This window comes from Protopterus annectens, chromosome 4.part1 (assembly GCF_019279795.1).
Source record: "Protopterus annectens isolate FY-2018-M chromosome 4.part1, PAN1.0, whole genome shotgun sequence".
NCBI classification, from domain to species: domain Eukaryota; kingdom Metazoa; phylum Chordata; order Ceratodontiformes; family Protopteridae; genus Protopterus; species Protopterus annectens.
The window spans coordinates 708412985-708432469 of record NC_056734.1 but is presented as its reverse complement, the minus strand read 5'-3'; the positions used below and the strand labels follow the sequence as shown (position 1 = coordinate 708432469).

Below are 19485 nucleotides of genomic sequence, written 5' to 3'. Positions count from 1 at the left end.
TGTGCAATAGTGACGGACCTTAGGGTAAGGGTTTGGGTTAGGGTTGTGGATAGTTGTGTATGTATGGGTTAGTGTTCGTTTGTAAGGATTTTGGTGTGCTTGTGTTGTATGTGTGGGTTTTGGATAGGGGATTTGTTTTGTTTGTTGGTATGATGTGTCGGGTATATGTGATGTCGTGTTTGTGCACTGTCGATCTTCTGGCGTCGGTGAAGTGACTTGCGATCTTCTGGCGTCGGTGAATTCGTTTTCGCTTATTTAACTTGTCGATGTACTAAGGTAGATCCATATATATATATATATATATATATATATATATATATATATATATATATATATATATTTATGGGTCTACTTCTTTTCATCGAATACCACGTATTCAAAAAAGAGCAGTAGACAACTCAGTTATGCAAAGGTGCACTTATTCAAAAGTGCACTTTCACGAACTCAGCTTCTTTGAATGGATCGCACCACAGTGGAGGACAGCAGGAAAATATACTATGTCCTCCACTGTGGTGCGGTAGTTACAGACCTTAGGGTTTGGGCACAGGTCATGGTAAGGGGACTAGCTATCCCCTTACCTTGACCCGTGCCCTAACCCTAATGTCCGTGACTACCGCACCACAGTGGAGGACAGGCTATCCTCCACTGTGGTGTGGTAGTCATGGACCTTGGGGTTAGGGCGCGGGTCATGGTAAGGGGATAGCCCTACTAGCTATCCCCTTACCATGACCCGCGCCCTAACGCTAAGGTCCGTAACTACTGCACTAAAATCAGTAGTAGCCCGTTCTCGCTGAAGTGGGTTTCGCGAAAGTGCACTTTCGATTAATTGCACTTTACCGTAACCCAGGGTCTACTGTGTGAGTTCGAAGAAGTGTATTTTCGAACTTATACAGTAGACCCATAATATATATATATATATATATATATATATATATATATATATATATACATATATATATATATATATATATATATATATATATATATTCATATATATATATATATATATATATATATATATACAGTAGACCCATATATATATGGGTCACCTTCAGATGCCCGACAACGCGTTTTGCCGACACGGAATCCGACGGGACGAAAACACCGACAACGCAGATGACCGACAAGGTGAGAACCCGACGGACTCGGTAAGTGTGCGATCGAGTGAGGGATTTAGTGTTAGGGAGCGGACAGGTAAGTGTGCGATAGTGAGGGACTGTGGGTTTAGGGGTGGGTTAAGTGAGTTAGGGTTAGGGTGCAGGTAGGGTGAGTGTGCGGTAGTGTCGGACCTTGGGGTTAGGGGTGGGTAAGTGAGTTAGGGTTAGGGTGCAGGTAGGGTGAGTGTGCGGTAGTGTCGGATCTTGGGGTTAGGGGTGGGTAAGTGAGTTAGGGTTAGGGTGCAGGTAGGGTAAGTGTGCGGTAGTGTCGGACCTTAGGGTTAGGGTTTGGGTTAGGGATAGTGGATATGTTATGTAGTGTACTGTGTTGTTTACGTGTAGTGTGTTGGTGTAATGGTTTTCGGTGTTTTGCGTTGTCGGTATTTTTTGTTGTCGGTCTTTTGGTGTCGGTGATTAGTGTGTCGGCGAAACGCGATTTTGAGGATATAAAGGTGATCCATATATATATATATATATATATATATATATATATTTATTTATATATATATATATATATATATATATATATATATATGTATACATACATACATACATCATTCCTATATAGTAAAGCTTCTATAAGCTAAACTTTCTGAATTCATTTTTTAGTAATTGTTTTAATATATTTAAAATTAAAAACTAGTATACTGCACACTTATTTTTTATATTCCATCTTTTTTTTTTTTACTAGAATAAGTTTAATGCTCAGAGCTGTATTTATACCTGAGGTTAGGTCTGCTTGTAAGAATACTATTGAAGCATATTCTCTAGACTCCAATACGTTATTTATATCATCTCCCCTGATATTTCTAAACACTGACTCTATCATCGTAAACTTAAATTCATGGTCATGACCATGTTCTAGTGAATGTTTTGCTAGAGTATTAGACATAACCATTCTATGCATGTCTGATCTATACTCTGTGATGCATTACTTTAATTTTTGCGTACTTTTAACAACATAGAATACAGACCATTTTATACATGTAGCGAAGTAGAGAATATTAGATGTATGGCACGTAGTAGAGCAATCAAAAACATATTCCCTATTCGTTCTAAGGTGCATAAACATGTTGTCTTTAACTATAGATTTATAACATACACAAATTTGCCAAGGAAACATACCATGTCTACTTCTTATTAAGCTTTTCTCTTTATTTAAAAAAATCCATCTCCTTATAGCACAGTCTATTCTTCAAATTGCTACAAGTTCTATATACAAAACTAGTTTCTCCCCAATTACCTGTTTTAGCTCTGGCAAAGCCTCTAGTATACTCCAGTTCTGAAAAATCACTGTGGCAATGTGATTATCAAAGGAGAGATGACTGTCCACCTGTGTCCCAAGGTCTCTTATCACACTTTTGGTGTTAAGTAGACTACCGACTATGTGGTAGTTCATGGGTACAGAGTTTTTACCAAAGGGGATGACAATGCACTTTTTGGCATTGAGCTTGAGACCATGTCTTTGACACCAGGTATCTGTCTCAGTGAGGCCCTTTTGTAGGATGTCCACATCGTTAGGAGTTTCGATTATGGCTCCTAGTTTGCAGTCATCTGTGAATTTAGTTAGCCGAAGGCCTTCTGTGTTAGCCTGTACTTCAGAGAAGTAGATACCAAACAGGACCTAGTTTTGAGTTTAATGATACGGGGTGGGGCATGGGCATTCAGGATACTTAAGAAGATGTTTTTGAAATGATTTATGGCCTCTTCTAGGGGTAAGGTCTTTAGTATGCACCAGTTATGGTGTTTTAGTTTGAGTTTGAATTTGTTGGGGTCAAAGTTTTTTGTGTTGTGGGTTGTTATTGATCTGGAGTTACGGGTGGATTGGGTTTTGAGTTTTAATAAAAAAGTGGGTTGATGGTCACTGAGGGTGTCTAGGAGGACACCTGCCTGGTATGGGATATTTGTCCTGTTAATTAATATCCAGTCTAGGAGGCTTTCTTTAATTTTAGGAGTTCCTAGCCTAGTGCTGCTGTGGATAACTTCTGAAAAGTTATAGAGGTTAATATGGTTGGTTGGTATTGAGAATATAATAAGAAAAACAGGAATTTTGCAGAGATGTAATACACATATTGATGTAATTATTTTAGAACACATAAGATTTTTTAACAAATGAAAGATTACACACAGAGAAACAATGGGGATGCAAGATCATTTAGTATTTGGGAAATTACAGATGTTCTGAAACAGCTGTATTCTGTAGAAATACAGTAAAAATATTAGATGTGACTTTAGCAAAAATGGGAAGATTAACAACTGTAGATTTAAAATGGAAAGAACAAGTATATAAAATTATAACATTATATGGTTATTCTAACTGTAAAGAAAGGAAAATCTTATTTCATCAGATTTTATACTGTGTAGTAATAAATATGAATATTATAATGACAGGAAACTTTAGCTGTGATTTAAGAGGCAAGCATAACAAGAAAGGAAATGATATAAGAAAAATGTTAGAAGTTATAAGATATGGTAAGTTAAAACTTTGGCACAAAAATTCATGAACCTACAAAAGGGGCATGTATAGAACTGAAATAGATTATTGTATAGTCTAAGAAGGTTTAGTTATAGGAAAAAGGGAGGTAGTTGAAACAGGATTTTCTGTTCATGTTACAATATGGCTAGAGATAAAAGAAAATAAGGGATATATATAAACAAGCAATGTAATTTAAAGGATAAATGAGAAAGCAAGGGATGAAGAAGGAAAGAGATTAGTAATACAGTTATAGAACGATCATATTGCTATGACAGCATTTAAAAAATGGTCTGAATGGTGTATATTTAATGAAAAAATTAAAAAAGTTTTTTACAGTAGCAATATGATGTTAGAAAAGTAGAGAAAGAAAAATATAAAAGAACATATAACAATCCGTTGGAAGATTTAGAACATAATGATAGAAAGTACTTTGACAAAGAAAAAGAATTATATGAATGAAATCAAGGAAAAAATGCAAAAATTGTTATATAAGCAAATATATTTTTAGAAGGAAAGAGAAGAAATATCTAGTTACTTAAACAGATTAGTAAAGGAAAATAGTGCAATGAGAGAAATCAAAAATGTAAAAGGAGAAAAAGCAAGAACTCAGGAAAAGATTATGAATAATGTAGTACAATATGGGCAATAAATGTTTAAAGAGAAAAAGAAGGTAGTGAAAAACATCTAAAGTAAAAAAAAAGTTAACAGAAAAAGAGAATAATGAATTGGAAAAAGAGATTTCTTTAAATGACCTAGATAAAGTATTAGGAAAAGTAAATAGAGATACGGCTGCAGGATAGATGGAAGACAGCATGACATGTATAAAAATTTAAGGGACTGGCAAAAACAATATTTTTAGAGATTTTGAATGAATGGTTAAATGAAAGTTTTATGTATAAGGAATTATGTAGTGGAATACCTAAATTCATATGGAAGAAGTAAGATAGAAGAGAATTAAAAACTGGACACCAGTAGTATTGAATAATAATGAATATAAGATTTTTATGACAATAACAAAAGAGAGTTGAATTTAAAATGGAAGATAGCATATATATTATAAAGGAATAGGGTTGTCAAGAATTATTAATGATAGAGAAATTGTGGATGATATTATGAACAGAAAGAAGAAACATAAGTCATGACTTCAGATCTTAATAAGGCATGTGACACAAATGGATATGAAATCTTATGGGTAATAATGAAATAATATAATATAAGTGAGAAAGTTAGGAAATTATGTATGTCAGAGTATAGTAATATTAAAGTAAAAATACTTGTAAATGGCTGGCTGGTTACACCAAGAGGTAGAGATGTAGAGTGGTGTAAGACAAGGATGTCCAATGATTGTGTACTATTTGCATTAGTTATGAATGTGACAGTATGTGAAATAAATTACAAAATGAAGGCAGCAGGGTATATAGCACCTGAAGAGTTAAGAATTCCGGTTCTTTTAACATATACAGATGACATTATAATTGCAAAAAACAAAATTTCAATAAAATAAGTAATTATTTACACAAATGAGTATCTAGAAATGACAGGGATGGCTTTAAATAAAGAGAAAGTAAAGGTTTAGGTGATGCAGGTATATATTTTACAATGAATAAAATGTCTGTGTTAGCTATAAAATTTGAGAATAAAGATGTAAGTAGAATTCAATGGGGAAAAAAACAACAGAAGAAATAAAAATATCTTTTCTGGAGAACATATAAATTATCATTCAGAAAAGACTTATTTGATAAATAAATTCAGTACTGATGGGAAAAATAGCATATTTAGCAAGTGTATTTATATTGCTAACAGCATTTGAAAATAAATTATTGCAGATCATTTTTAATTTATATGGGATTCTAGATTAAACCTGGCAAAAGGAGGAGTTTTATGTGTAAATAAAAAAGAAGGATATCTAGGTTTAATCCAGTGGTATACACTGCTTCATTACATTTATACAAAGTGTTAAAGTGGATAAATGAAAAAGAAGAGAGATTAATAGTAATATATATAAATATAAGTATGATAAATTTGGGATATGGTAAGAAAGACTAAAAGAGAAAAAGAGTATATAAATGAAGAAATAAAATGTTACCAAGAAAAAAGTATTTTTGTGAAAATAAAACTTGATAATATAGAAAAAGATAGAAAAGCATAGTGCAAAAATGTAACGATAAAACATTACTATGTAAAATCATCGGAAACTCTTAGATGAAAAAATTAAAGCTATAAAAAAATAAGAAGCAAGTGGTATAATTAGAAAGTAAAATGTCAAGATTTTTTGTGGATACTAGAAATAGATAAACTTCCAGTAAAAGGAAATATGACATATAAATAGAAAAATGATAGAATATGTTTAAGTTGTCAAGAAGAAGAAACTATGGAATGTGTACTTTTGAAATGTAAAAGGGTAAAAAAAGATATGCAGGAGGATTCAATAAAGCTTACACAATAATTTTTCTGTGTGTGCATCATGGTAGGATGTACACATGAATGTGAAAAGCTTTAGATTCAGTAAACTCCACTTGGTGGTGTGCAGGGGCGTGAAAAGATGGAAACTTTCATGGCATGCAATTTACAGCATAAGTAGATAAATGTTATGCTAATGAAGCAAATCAACACGGTAGAGTGATTCAACAACCTCTAAAGCAACTGTGTTCTTGCTGACCATGTATTCCAAAACTGTTCAAATACAGCCATGGAAAGGAGTCTACACAGAAACAAGAGCAAGTAAAAGCTCTTATATTTGTAGAGAACTGCCCTTAACATATTCTGACCTAATTACATAAGGTGAATGCTAGAAAATCAGTGTAACAATTATAATAATGTCATTTTAAGTGCCAAGACATAAATGTAGCTTCATTCCCCCACCCCCAAATGAAGAGTATACTTGTAAGTAATGCAAGCTGCTAAAATGTGTAAACCTCCATGAAACAGAGTATTGCGCTGTATTGTAAGCATATGCAGGATGTAGCTGATGGATTACAGTATTCCTCTTTTACAACATTGGACTCCCATGCAGTTTTCCTTAATACATGGTTACTAACCATGTGGATTCCAGACTGTCAGCATGGTGAACATGTAAATGAGTTCAAAACTCATTAGAATTGTTGACACTCAAAAAAGAGTGACCGTGAAGGGATGTTCACTTCATGTAGGCACTTCCACAGTGTTCATCTTGAATGCATGGCAACTGTGAATGCTGACATTAGGGGGGTGTTAGGTTATACTTGCAGAGGTGAATATGTAGGGCTGTGAAGGGTGAAGGTGCATTTAAGAAGTGCACAATTCCCAAGTTCTGTGTGTGTCATCTTCATTATTTGTTTGTTAAAATGTGTGGTCTCTGTTCAGGTTTTTCTTTTTTACTTTTGCCACTGTGTGAATGATATGGTGCTTAGCACACCCACGAGGAACAGAGGAATGAATGGTAGGTTTCTTTGAGTTGTTATGTAACTATTCCTCTGGCAACACATGTATGTGTTAGGGTTGGAATAAAGATGGTGTTGGGTTTGACTACATGGTGTGCGACCTTTCCTTCACTTTTTATAGTCCATGTTTGCGTGATATCCTGAGAATGGAGGAAATACCAGTTTTGCCTATGCTTACCTTATATATGCTTAGATGTGTGGAGGTACATGAAGGTTGCATAGCTGCGCATAGCACACTAATGATCAAGTAATAGGTGTGTTTATTAGATGCAAGTTGTAGCATAAACAAGTAAATTGCATGTTGATCACATAATCCAACACAGTGGAGCTATTCAACAATGTATAAAGTATCCATGTAGTCTACATTCTTGTATTTCCTTTATCATTCAATACCACTGGAGTAGAGACAAGGAAATTTTACTGATGCAATGCTAGGGGCTGCTGCAGCTATTCTACACCTCCATGTGCTAGAGGCTGAAGCCAATGTTGCTGGTTCTGCTGACAACAGGTCTATGCCAAGAAGGAGAAGAGTGTTCTGGCCCAGGGTAAATTTCCAGGTGCTACATGAGCTGGAGATTGTAAAATGCTACGGGGTGGACCAGAGACACACTAGAAGAACTCTGAGCTCTGCCACCCTCAACTCAGAGCCACAGACAACCGAGGGAAACACATCTGAGTGGAAACTAAGGTATGTGTAGCCCTTAGAATATAAGTTACTGGTACCTTTCAAAGATCAACTGAGGACATGATGAGTGGGTCACAGGCATCAGTCCTCAGGATCCTCTACCAGTTTCTGGATGTTGTGCTCATACATGCCAGTAAGCACATATTTTCCCCTGTACTTCTAAAGAGATGGCCAGCAATATGGAAATGTGTTTTCATGTAGCGCACTACCCTGAAGTACTGGGTGCCATAGAGTGCAGTCATGCATGCATTAAGTCACCACCTGGTGAGCAGGGTAGAATCTACATTAGCCACAAGGGATACCACTCCATCAACTGCCAAGTTGTGCATAATGCCCAGGGAATAATCTTGAATGTGTGTGCTGGGAACCGTGGCAGTTATCATGACTCCCGTATCTGGCACACATCACAGCTGTACCAGATGTTTGCTAGTGGGGATACTTTCCAGAGCCATTTATTGGGGCTGCTGGCTATGCCCTGGAACCATGGCTGATGACACCCATCAGAAGTCCACACACACCCAAAGAAGATCACCATAATGAGGCAGACACTCAAACTGGAAACATCATAGAGTGTGTGTTTTTAGGCTTTGGAAGTCATGGTTCCAGTGCATAAATATATCAGGTGGAGCCCTGCAATATAATCCATGCACATATAAACAATTATGCATAGTATATGCTATGCTCCATAATCTGATCCTGCGGAAACAGCTGCAGCAGGATCAGCAAGGGGAAGTGACACACATCCACCCACCAACACCTAGGTCACCACAACCACAGTCAGAGGAGGACTCATAGGTGGAACCCCCAGCTGCTGTCTCTGTAAGCAGACGTAGGCATGCTCAGTATGCCCTTGCTTTGGCTAAGAGACAAAGCACAGCACATTCACTGACCACCTAGGGACCTAATACCTTTCTCCTACTCACATAAATATTGCAAAATTGATGTCAGGCAACTCACATATCCTTTACCTCCCCATGTAATGGCTGTGTACTGCTTGCATTAGACAGATTCACCCTGAACTAAAGGCATGGTAACTGCTGCACTTGCAAGGTAAGTCTAGAACCTAGAGTGCATTCTTTAATAATATTATGCCATATCCTTGTATTTCCTAACTTCATACAGTAAGCAGGTAAACAGTGATGGATTTGTACAGAAAATATGTTAACATGTGACACCAGACACTTATTTTACTTATATTTGTCCATTAGTAATTAGTAGGCCTCAGATATGACAGTTTCACACAGTCATGCCTCTGAAGAATTCTGATGTTCCCTGCATGGCCTCAGTTTAGCACCACATCTTTGTACTGGTAAATCATTAAAGACAAAAGTAATGACGCACATTGCAGTCTCAGACTTCAGACTTGTTTGGTCTTAACAGTAAATGAGCTTTGTTCCCGAAAAAGAGGAGTGTACTCTTATTCCTCCCATAATAGTAACTCAGCAATGTTACCCCCAAATAAACTGTATATGCATGTTTGTGCCATCCAACCTCAACTTTATTTGTTGGCAACTGCATATCATATTATTCCCAGTTAATATCTCTATGATGATAAGGCCCATGATATAGAATGGCTTACACAATGCATGTGTTAGATAACTGATGAATGATCAAGAACCAAGGAAAGGTAACACACAGCTGTATATTTAAAAGCATAATTATGACAGGTTGTGTTATCACTAACTGTGCTATGTCCAAATACAGTAAAGAAAATTACATGTACAAATCACAGCTGATGATTTGATATCAGTGTACATTCAGATGCAGTTGGTTGTGTGAAGAATGACTTTCATTTTATTGATGCAAAGCTGTTTGTGTGACCAAGAGGACTAAGGCATCCTTACTGTTTTCTGAAGATGTATTGGTGTGAGGGTTCAAATCCTGGCATATGTAGATATTTTTGATGTGTCCTATCAAGTTTTAATGTGCTTTTACAGATTTTACATATATGTTGCTTAATTTTAGTATCTTGCCCCCCCAAAGGCAGATGTCCTGTCTGGTGGACCCCAGCCATAAACAAACTATACAACAGAAGGAGGAAGCTACTACATGATAGAGCAAAATCCCAAAAAGGGAAGGCATCTCTGATCAGTATTAGCAAAAAACTATGGGCACTCATAAAATCGTCTAAGGCCAGCTTCGAGAGAAAAATTGCACAGGACAGTAAGGATAATCACAAGGCTTTCTTTAGTTATGTTAGGAACCTGGGTGGGAATTCCCAGATATGCTCAGAATTAGTCCAAAATGACAAAAAATACACCGAGCCCACAGACATTGCCAACATCCTAGCTGACAGGTTCAGTGCAAACTTCTCCCCCCCTCCCCACCAAAAGGGCAAATATCTATCCCAACAGAGTGCTGCCCCCCTGACATCTCAGATGCTCAGGTAAGAGCCGCCCTCTCCAAAGCAAAAACACAGCATCAATGGGACCAGATGGTGTCCCGGCTGCGTCCTACATGAACTCCAAGAAGAGCTAAACCCAAACATAAAACTACTGTTCAATCTTAGCCTTACTACAGGATATGTACCCAAAGAGTGGCGTACAGCAACAGTGGTCCCTCTCCACAAAGGTGGTGCCTCAACGGATCCTGGAAACTATCGCCCCATAAGCCTGACTAGCTTGGTCTGCAAAGCTATGGAAAGGATCATCATGGACCTCATAAATAAAGATATTGGGGACCTACAGACACTGGATCCTACCCAGTTTGGCTTTGTTAAGGGCAGATCCTGCCTCTTAAACCTGGTCGATTTCTTTGAAACAGTCACCAAGGCCATTGACGAGGGAAGGTGGTCCACACAGCCTACCTGGACCTCGCAAAAGCCTTCGATACAATACCCCACTCGGGCATTATAGATAAGCTCACCAGCTTAAATATAAACCCTATGTCACTAGATGGGTTGCAAACTGGCTCAAGGACAGAACCCACATGGTTAGAATTGCTGGAGCCATGTCAGACTCCAAACCAGTTACAAGTGGCGTCCCACAAGGCTCAGTCCTGGGACCTCTCTTGTTCGGTATATATTTCTCGGTGGTACAGGCCAACACAGAAGGACTGTGGCTGACCAAGTTCGCAGATGACTGCAAACTGGGTGCCATAATCAACTCTCCAGCCGACACAAGCATCCTCCAAAAGGGCCTCATAGAAACAGACAACTGGTGCCAGAGCCATGGCCTCAAGCTAAATGCCCTTTGGCAAAAACAAAGTGCCCACAAATTACCACATAGGTGGTAATCCATTAAGTACAGAAGAAGTCATTAGGGACCTGGGGACCCAAGTTGATAGCAATCTCTCATTTGACAACCATGTGGCCAAAGTGGTTAGAAAAACATTTTATATAGCCCACCTAATCATGAAGGGATTCACATCTAGATCAGGGGAGGTCATCGTACCTCTTTACTCATCCCTCATCAGGCCCATAATTGAGTACAATGCCCTTTTGGGATGTACCTTACCAGACACCTGCAGCAACTGGAAAGACCCCAAAAGTACCTCACCAAGAGGATCAAAGGGCTCAAACAGATGCCATATGCTGCCGGTTAAAGAAACTCCAGCTCTACTCAGTGGCATACCGCCTGCTCAGAGGCGATCTGTGCCTGACGTATAAAGCCATGTCCAACCCAGAATTAATGGACATGCTGCACCTCAGAAAATCCAAATCCCATCGAGCTACGCTCGAGAGACTTGAACCTCAGCACTGAAATAAATAGGACATGCTGGAGGGACAGATTCATAACCCAGAGGCTCCCTTCACTCTGGAATAAAATCCCAGTCCAGGTTAGGCAGAGTCCCACATTGACTCTCTTCAAGAGGAATCTTGATGAGTGGATGGGAGATCATAGGTTTACCCCGGCTATCACTTCTGTCTCACTGTTAGACAGAGGCACAGTATACTAACCTCAAAAAATGCATAGCAAAATTAATTTAAAATGGGTGGCGAAAGCCAAACACACTCTGGCTAGGCTTATAAATGCCCTAGGGCAGATAGCCTAGTATGAACCTATGAACCTATGAACCTATTGTCCTATTTGCCTTCTTTTAATTCCAGTTTTGTGCAATGCCCCGCATCCTGAAAAAAAAAAAGTTTGGCTAAGCAACATTTTAGAAACAAGAAAAACCAGATTCCCTAGAAAGCAGACAGCCAAAAATAGAAAATGGATACATTCAATTAATGATCTTAGCCATTGCAAAAAGCCGTCCTGGAATACAGATGGGACTGGGGTATAGCAGCAAGCATTCGCAATGTCCCTCGCATTTACACATCGCTTTCCTGCATGCAAACAGGCTTATCTCACATGCATATACACTTTGTTAACCAGCACACAAATGCAATGCTTGTTGTGCTAAGGAATTGTATATGTGATATTTTGGTTTACCTTTACAAAGTCGCAACACATGTATGCGACTCATCAAATTTCCGACTCTAAAGGTCGGAAACTGCACTTTCAAATCCTGAAAAACACTGAAAGTGCTAAGGAATGAAATTTGACATTCTAGGAATGTCGAACTTCTTTGAAACACCCGTCACTTCCGGATGTCACCAAACACCATTATGTAGGGGGACAAGCCCCCCCTGCACCCCCCACTCACTGATAATTTGATATACTAACTCTGAGATTGCATTACAGTGAGGGAAGGGGTACATGTTCTGATCCTCAGTGTAGTGCGATCTCCACTCAGAATGCCAAATTCACACGAGAGAATGCACACTGGCATTCACTCATTTGTGAGTATGGCAATTCATAGTCATTATTCCAAACTTTTGCAAATGTCCTTTCGCACATCTAACTGTCGCAGATGTGCATTTCAACCTTGTAAATGTAAACCGATATTTTACCATTGCTGTTTATTGTCCAGTTCCTTTGTATGACATAAAACTACGTGTAAACATTACAAACTAAAGTCACAATATAACTATATGTCATATATTCACAACACATCCATTTGTCCCCCCAAAACCATCCCAATCAAGCACTGCAACCCTAGGGTCTCATTATTTTGTCCACACATATATCAACAACAATACAAAGTGTTATACATAATGTTGTGTGTTCACTCATGGATAGGGCCACTTGGCGGTGCTCACAGACTTGCTCTGCAAAGCACAAAAAGCCTAGTATGCTCAATAAGGGTACTTGTGTTCTTACCCTGCTAGGCTTCCAAACAGCCTACTGCTATTAGGCTATTAGCCTCAGATGAGTCTATGAAGCGATGTACCTATGCAGGCCTCCCAATCTCTTGTTTCCCATATGGCTTGTTGATGTCATCTACTATAAGTTCATCTGCAGTCCTGTTAAAATCAAACTTGTGCTGTGGCACATGTGATAAGTATTGTGTTCTGTAGTCTCTGTCCATAGATTGGTAGGGGTTCTATTTTCACTGCAGTCAACTGTGTGTGTGTGTGTGTGTGTGTGTGTGTGTGTGTGTGTGTGTGTGTGTGTGTGTGTGTGTGTGTACAGTATATGTGTGTGATGTGTGTGTGTGTGTATACAGTGTGTGTGTGTGTGTGTGTGTGTGTGTGTGTGTGTGTGTGTGTGTGTGTGTGTGTGTGTGTGTGTGTGTGTGTGTGTGTGTGTGTGTGTGTGTGTGTGCGTGCGTGTGTGTGTGTGTCTACATACAACAGCAGAAGTGTGTATCCAACAGTTACTCTCCAATGGCATGGTTTGCCAGTATTTTGAGACTTGCACAACCCTACACATCCATTTCATGCAGGCCTCCCTACTTCTTCTCACCCACATTGCCTGCTGATGTCTTCTATTATAAGTTCACCTGCAGTCCTGACAAAATCAGACTTGTAATATGGCTTGTGTGTTAAGTACTATGTTTTGTAGTGTGTGTGTGTACTTAGAGTTAGGTAGGGGTTCTGTTCTCACTGCAGTCAAATGTGTGTGTGGGTCTGTGTGTGTGTGTGTGTGTGTGTGTGTGTGTGTGTGTGTGTGTGTGTGTGTGTGTGTGTGTTTGTGAGAGCTATTGCTGGACTTTATGGTGAGCCTTTTACAGCAGCCTGTGGGACACTGTTATCTTGTTATAAACATACACTGTTGATGTCAACATATATAAAGTGTTGTCTAACACACTACAAGTCAAACTTGAGGTGTGACACTTGTGTTAAGTACTGTGTTCTGTAGTCTGTGTACTTAGATAGGTAGTAGTTCTACTCTCACTGCAGTGAAATGTGTGTGTGTGTGTGTGTGTGTGTGTGTGTGTGTGTGTGTGTGTGTGTGTGTGTGTGTGTGTGTGTGTGTGTGTGTTCTGAGTGTATGTGTGCATCTGTGTCTTTGTGAGCTATTGCTGGACTTTACAGTGAGCCTTTTACACCAGCATGTGGGACACTGTTACCTTATTCTGGACAGACACACATCTGTCATTACTAGGTTATACAGTAAGCAAATCAAGCTGCTGTCTACAAATGCAAAAGTGAGAACCCAGAGCTGGAATACCACCATCCTCAGTCTAAACAAGCAAATAAGACACGTTGTGCAATCTCTAACCTCAACCTTTATTTTCTCTCAGTTTTTTTTTGTTTGTTTGTTTTGGTTTTTTTTTTTTTTTTTTGCTTTTCCCACATCACGGGGGTTACACCTGGTCCACAGAATCCACAAGGCCCAGGATGTCTGAGCTGTAGTCTGGTAGTACCCCTTGTGCTGCCCCTGCACTACCTGGCTCCTCGGGTACTTCTGCTTCAGAAGACAGGTGAGTAGTGGCAGAAGGGGTGATTTTATCTCCTGAGAAGAACTGCCAGGGATGGTGCATAGGATTGTGTACTGCACTGTGGGCGCACGCCTATGCCAGATGGAGACACTGCTCTCTATCACTGTACTGAATAACAACAGTAACATGAACTTCATCAGACAAACCCTAACAGTCCAACTCATCATTAAATATACCACTTAATTACATAATTAAGCAATTCAATTGAATGATTAATATATCATCATTGCTGGCTTAAATGACAAAATTCCTATTAAGCCAGTTTTAAAAAATAGAAAGTTAAATATTAGATGAATATTTTTATAGGTGTAATTAATAGTAATATACTTAAATTTCAGCATAATTAATACGTTTTTAAATATTTTTTTTAATTTGTATTTGCTGACTATTATAGTATTATTTTAATTAGTGCAATGTTTTTAATGGTCTTCCTTGTTTAATATATTTGTTACATAGTTTCTAATATATATCTCCGGTTTAGAAGGGTTAGGTTGGATCTGTGCTTAAATTTAGCAAGCATTTAGTTTATAAAGCTCATTCTTTACTACTTTGATAAGTATATACTGTTTTTTTTAACATGGATATGTGTTTTGAATTTACCTAAAAGGAAATTATGTCATAATTAATGAATCGAAGGAGTATATATATTGAATGCTGTTTGATTACAAATGGATTATGGTCTGAGGAAGCCCAATCGGGTGAAACAGCTTACCTATTCATTTTATAATAAACAATTTGGATGTGATACACTTTTTGTGTTGGTATCTGGATCTTTGGAACTATTGCTGGTGACGATCGTATATGTAGACATATTTGGTCAGCCCTGGTCTGCTCCTGTGCTTTTTGTTTTTGGCTTTATAAAATTAAAAAAATGTTTTAAGTGTAGCAATGGTGATATATTAATCATTCAACTGAATTGCTTAATTATGTAATTAAGGGGAATATTTACTGTTGAGTTGGACTGTTAGGGTTTGTCTGACGAAGTTCATGTTATTATTGTGAACTAAAGTGCTTACAATAAACTTGTGGGTTTGGACTACTTGTTTTGCCATCAGTTTTTCTTTTTGGAGATTTTGTGTTTTGTGCTTTGTAACTGTACTGAATAACAAAAGGAGACCCATATGTCAGAGACATCTGCCATATGTGCAGTGAGGTGACAGTGATAACAGTCCAGTGGGTGAGGACTTGATTCACACTGTCACCCAGCTTATCATCCATGGGTTTGCAAGGTCCACACCCTTACCTCAACCATGGTGTTCATGCACCTCTTGTGTTCTTCACTGTCCCTGTCTGTTGTCTTGTATGTCCTGTCAACAATTGCTTCCTCATCTTGCCAACTGATCTTTCTCAGACATACCTGCATCTCTTCTCCTACATTCCTCTCTCTCATCAAAAAATAAATGAAAATAGGGCACCTGTCTCAGAAAAAAAAAACGTCCCATACATAGCGCTCCATGTCACACGTGTCTACTTGACACACTTGATTCCGTCCAATTGGCTATACAACATCATTATGTTGTTGTAACCTCTCTCTCACTGTAGGTGACAGTCCAAATTCAGCTAATCTTCTATACATATGAGCAGTTTTTCAGAGCACATTCTCAGTATACATCACATATTCACAATACATACATGTTTTGTCCACTCCTCAAACAATACAGCCCTGGGGGGCTTAGTATATTTTACACACATGTATCAACCACACTACAAAGTGTAATATATAATGCTGTGTGCTCTCTCATGGACAGGGGCAGTCGGCAGTACTGACAACCTTGCTCTGCTAAATTCAAACATTCAACTATGTTCAATAAGGGCACTTGCATTTTTACACAGCTAGGCTTCTACACATCTGGGACATACTGTACAGTTAGACTACTGGCCTTATATAAACCTATGAATGTATCTGCCTATGCAGGCCTCACAACCTGCTGTCCCCCCATATGGCCTGCTGATGTCATCTACTATAAGTTCACCTACAGCCATGTAAAAGTGATGCTTGTGAAAAATACTGAGTTCTATATTCTGTATACTTAGGTAGAGGTTCTGTTCTCACTACAGTCAACTGGGTGTGGGGGTATATCTACTCAGCAGAGTAGATGTGCTATCCTACAGTTACTTCTACAATGATATGACTTGCTAGTCGTTTCATACTTGCAGAAAACTACACATCTATTTCATGCATCCCTCCCAGCCTCTGCTCTCCAACATGGCCTGCTGATATCATCCACTATAATTTGACCTGCAGACATGTAAAAGTCAGACATGTGCCATGGTGCTTGCATATAGTACTGTGTTCTGTAGTTTATGTACTTAAATAAGTAGGGGTTCTGTTCTCATTGCAGTCAACTGTGTGTGTGAGAGAGACAGATGCTACTTGACATTACAGAGATCCTTTTATACCAGCATGCGGGACAGTGTTATCATCATATGCCCATACACTCAACAGACAATGCTGATGTAATCAGCTATATCAGATTATTGCATATACAACCATCCAACCAGGACAGGATCAAGCACTGGTCTGGAGCCCAGGCAGATGTTACCTTAGGTTCATAGGAAGTTACTAGGTAGAGGACTGGTGACAGGTATGCTTTGGGATATGTCTGATGGGGACAAGGGGATGAAATTTGCCCCAAACTGTCTAGTAGCAGGTTGGTGATGTCTTTAGGGTTAGTATGAGTGGTACCATCCACTACTAGTGTGGCACAAAGCTGGGCCTTCATTTTTAGATATCTGACGTAGCTGAAGAAATCCTCCTGATTATCTTTAGCTAGAGATAATACTTCAGGTTTATACGTGACTTTAGAGGACCTTTCAAGATAGCTAATTTCCTGGTTCAAGCTGTGGAGGGTGTCTTTCCGCTGCTGAGTCAGTTCCCTCTTGTTTTTAGACATCACTTTCTTACACTTTTTGTATAACCTATGTATGCTTGATGCCCACCAGGGTGGCTTGTTTTCTGTGAGGAACTTGTTTTGATCCATTCATGTTCAGCAAACTCTATACATTTGTATAGGTGTTTATGCAAAGCATTTGTTTACACTTCTGTATAGCAGTCATTGCTGACAGTGGTAGTAGGAGATGTGCACCTCTTTATAGCATCTGTTAGGAGCCTATAGTTTGCTTTGGAGAAATGTTTCATACTTTCTGCTGCTGATGGGGTGTCTGGTATGTTTATGAATGTCAACAAGATTGAATTGTGATATGACTTAACCAGGGGGACCAAAATAAATAGGAGTTAATGCAGAGAACCACTATGTTGGTCAGTACTAAGTCTAGGATATTCATGCCCCTTGTGGGGGTGCAGACTATCTGTTACACAGCATGTGTATTAGCAAATTCCAGCTACCTTAGGATGAGTGTACTTGTGCACATAAATGACTCCAAACTGATGGAAGGATAGTTGCAATCACACATGACCAAGGGGCTTGGTTGTCTAGTGAGTGACTCATTTAGGTCTAAGTAGGCAGAGTGGTCCTTGTGTTTCATGATGGGGGATCTGTAGCTATCAGTGATATGTAAGGGGGTTTTGCATACAGTCAATTAGATTTGGAGTAGCACTACAGAGTCATACTCTTTGACCAGTCTTGCAGTGTATTTGTCTTTAATGAAGATGCATACAACTTCGCCTTTGGTTCTTTCATACTTGTTTTGATGTGTGAATGTGTGGAAGATATTGTACCCCTGCGTGTCCAGGGTGTTCTCTGCAGCCTTGAACCATGTTTGTGTGACTGCACAAACATGGGCATCTTCCAAGGTAAGGAGTTCTTCCAGTGAGTGCAATTTCGGATTTACGCTCCTTGCATTAAGCAGCATAACCTTCAGTTTGTCTGTGGTAGATTCTTTTATGTTGAGACTTTAGTTGTTCTGACATTGCCTAAAAAGTTCACTATGAGGGAGGCAAGCACCTTCACATAGTACAGTGAGGTATGTCTCCAGTCATTCACTGCAACATGGATTATGACAGAGTCATAATGGTACTTGCTGAGAGACGTGAGAGCGGACATGATCTGACAGACCCTGGCACCAGACAGGCAGCTGACTATAACCTGCTCCTTGTCCAGCCTGATGAGGAGGACATCTGTGTGTCTCACTATGGAGTTGCATATGATCAAGACATTAGGTTTTGAGTTTGCCTGAGTAGCTTATTGGCTGAACCACTGGTGTGTGCATTATTATGTGTAGTGGATTCTGTTGGGTCTGCATTTTGTACAGTAGGTTTGCACTTGGGAGGTCTCTGATCTTTAGTTAGGTTTCTAGTGTCTACCTCCATGCATGTGGGTTTATGTGTTGTGAGCTTATGTGCAGTAAGTGAATTGTGTGTACTGAAAATGTGTTTGATATCTGGTTTGTTGTTATGTGAGAGAATTGATTCCAAATTCATAGTATGGATACAGCTCTCACATGTTGCATTAGTTTGTTTTAGCAGTAACTGGTTGTCAGTATACATGAGTCAATTGCTCTGTTGCCTCAGGGTGCCCAAGTATTTCAGGCTGCATGGAGACATGCTGGGAAACTGTCCATCCATTATGGAAGGTATATACTGTAGTAACTATTTGGGAGTGGGCTAGATGGACCAGGGTTTGGTGTAAGACTAACACAATGTGTATTCTATGGAGGGCTAGGATTACAAAAATGTGTCAATGTTTTAAATGCACACCTGAGTTCCTCACAGTCCAGCATTGCAAGGTCCGAACAATTATAGTAAACTGAGTGCAAACACCCTAAAATACAATGCATGAACACAAGCGAAGTTAAATTATTTTTAAAAAGTAAAACAAGAGAAATGCCAACAGTGAGCCTTATTCCAGCAATCCCTAAGACAGATGGGTTCTTGGCTGCACAGTTCTGCCACAAGGGTGAGGAAAGGCCTTCTTAATGTAAGAGGGCAGGTTTTAGTGCTCCAATGATACCAAATAGTCTAGATTCAGCAAGTTTGAATTGAGCCTATGCTATAAAATGTAGAAGTCCTAGAAATCCAAACTGCAGAAAATTGAAATCACAACAGAAGAACAAACATTTTAAATAAAGCAGTAACCC

General features: G+C 38.9%; 1 protein-coding gene across 1 annotated transcript in view; it reads right to left on the bottom strand.

Annotated features, from left to right (window-relative positions):
• LOC122801405 overlaps positions 1-19485 on the bottom strand; it is a 464384-nt gene that overhangs the window by 25508 nt on the left and 419391 nt on the right. The gene's annotated exons all lie outside the window — the stretch shown is intronic.